We start from the raw sequence: 2,774 nt of genomic DNA on the forward strand, positions 1-2,774 counted from the left end.
CCCAAATCAGCATATTGGCTGATTATTTAGCTTGCAAAGAGGCCCTTGAAGACTTGTTCAAGTTGCAAACAAACCCCTCCACAATTGGTGGCTTTATAGATTTGCCCCAAGCCTAAATTAGCAAAGTTGAAACTATCAACCTTGCCACATGTGCGGCTGGCCAAGGGAGGGCTCTTTGGCTGATAATTTTAGCTATTTTTAGCAGTCCTCTTCAGCAATAAAACCCCCTTAGGCTGGCCATTTGAAACACATCTCAAGTATTCATATCTTTTTTCTATTCTCTCTACTTTCTCTCTTCTTTTCCATTCCAAATTCCCTTGCTCTCTTGCCTATTTCTCCTCTTGCAAAAGAAGCATTCATCAACCATTTGGAGCAGCAATTAAGTGTTCATCGCAGCCTTGGTCGATGAGGACAACTGAGAAGGAAGAACGGAGAAAATGAGTCAAGCCACGGAAAAACACCAGATTTGACTCTTGTTCCCTATCTCTTTAATTTTTTTTTTGTTATGATGAACATATCTATGAATATTTATGTTTCTGGAATGGTTAATTTAATCAATTTATCTTGAATTTAATTTGTGTTAGGTTGATTACATTTTGTTTTCTAAAATTGTTAAAATTGTGTTTATGTTGTTATAGGCATCAGTAAGATGTTTGATTAAGTAAAATCATGACTAAGTTATCCTTAAATTACAATTGTGAGGTAGCTAATGAATTAATTATTTAAACAGATTGAAATTGTAATTAATGGACACAGTACTTAATTAGTTCATGTTTAATCATCTAAGGTAGCTGAGGGTTAAATTAGCAACGGTATCTGACGATACATTTGTCTTGCATAACTTGCAAGATTATTGTGATTAAATTGTTTCAAGGTAGGGATACCTTGTTACCTCACGTATTCTTTTCTGTGCTTATTAGATTTAATTAATCGTTTGAATTGACATAGGGATATGTACAAGAGATTATATTGATTTAATAAGTATGTATGTGCAATAACATATTTGCCTATTAAGATTTGTTTAATCGATTGAATTGACATAGGGATATAGTCAAGAGATGAATGGATTTTGGTAGGTGAGTATGTTCATAAGTTAGCAAATTACCGAGTTGCCGTGAATTTATTCGTAATAATATAAACATGAGTTTAATAATTCTAAGTTAAGAAATGTAATTATTATAACACAATTATGTCATCTTGATTAAAATCGTGTTTTGAAATCATGCATTTGAGATTTATTTATTTAGTTTACTTAGTTTAAAATCTTAGTTTTTAATCACCCTCTTCAAAAAAAATATTTTTCTTCACGAAAGTGTTTTAAATATCATTCATAAATAATTCTTTTCACAGTCCCTGTGGGTACGATAACTCAACATTTACTTATCATTTTATTACTTGTTGCGATTGTGTACACTTGCACATTTCCGTCGTTCCAAGTTTTTGGCGCCGTTGTTGGAAGTATTATTTGTGAATTTGTTATTTTTGCATTTTGGTTTATTTTTCTGTTCAAATTTTAACTTAATTAATTTTTCTGTGATTATTTTAGGTGTTTATGAGTGTTGACCGAATTATTGATTTACTCCTTATAGACCGTGAGATTGAACGAACTTTTCAACAGCGAAAAAAAAGCAATTCAGAGATGGACCGAAGAGATGTACTTCAAAAATCTAAATCAAGGAAATGGAGTAGACCCTGCTCAAAATCCTATCCTTATTGATGATGATAGGGATAGAGCTTTAAGATAGTATGCCATGCCAGTGTTTCATGATCTTAATCCGAGTATTAGGAGACTAGAAATTGAGGCAATAGTTTGAGCTGAAGCCAATTATGTTCCAGATGCTTCAGACCGTGGCCCAATTTAGTGGAATGCCTACCGAAGATCCTCATATTCACTTAAAACTGTCTGTGGAGGTGAACGACTCGTTCAAGTTAGCCGAAGTACCCAAAGATGTTTTACAATTGAATTTGTTTTCATATTCACTAAGTGACAGAGCTCGAGCCTAGTTGAACTCATTGCCACCAAATTCAATTTCCACATGGCAAGGGTTAGCAGAAAGATTCCTCATGAAGTATTTCCCGCCTAGCAAGAATGCTAAGTTGAGGAATGAGACGACTGCTTTCCAACAAATGGATGATGAGTCCTTGTATGAGGCATGGGAAAGGTACAAAGAATTATTATGAAAGTACCCTTATCACGGAATTCCACATTGCATCCAACTTGAGACATTTTATAATCGTCTCCATGCCTACACGAGGATGGTAGTAGACACTTCTGCTAATGGTGCTCTCCTTTCTACGTCTTATAATGAGGCTTATGAAATCATTGAAAGGATTGCCAGCAACAATTATCAATGGCCAACCAATCGAGTAGCGTCAAGAAAACGAGTTGCTGGAATACATGAAGTAGACGCTCTTACTTCACTCGCATCTCATATATCATCAATATTCTCAATGTTAAAAAATTTTACAACTAATGGGTCTATTAGTTTTGCAGCACAGCCAGTAAATCAATTTGAAAATATAGCGTGTGTTTATTGTAGGGAAGGACATTTGTTTGAAGAATGTCCATCGAACCCAGAATCCATATATTACATGGGTAACCAGAATCAAAATCTAGGAAGGCAAGGACTGCAATTGAATTTCTATAACCTATCATGGCGAAACCACCCGAATTTTTCCTGGAGTAACCAAGGGGCTGGAACCAGTAATACTTACTCCCAATCTAGATCGACTCAGCCACCTAGTTTTCCCCACAAGTTTAGAAACCAACCCAA

The 2,774-nt window shown here is 35.0% G+C and overlaps 1 non-coding gene across 1 annotated transcript; it reads right to left on the bottom strand.

The window, feature by feature from the left end:
- Positions 1 to 2,094: 2,094 nt before the first annotated feature.
- LOC121206773 (small nucleolar RNA R71) lies at positions 2,095 to 2,201 on the bottom strand. Its single transcript, XR_005901945.1, has one exon. It is a non-coding gene; the product is annotated as a small nucleolar RNA R71 (small nucleolar RNA).
- Between the last annotated feature and the right edge of the window lie 573 nt (positions 2,202 to 2,774).

The sequence above is a fragment of the Gossypium hirsutum genome, chromosome A09 (genome assembly GCF_007990345.1).
Source record: "Gossypium hirsutum isolate 1008001.06 chromosome A09, Gossypium_hirsutum_v2.1, whole genome shotgun sequence".
Lineage (NCBI taxonomy): Eukaryota > Viridiplantae > Streptophyta > Magnoliopsida > Malvales > Malvaceae > Gossypium > Gossypium hirsutum.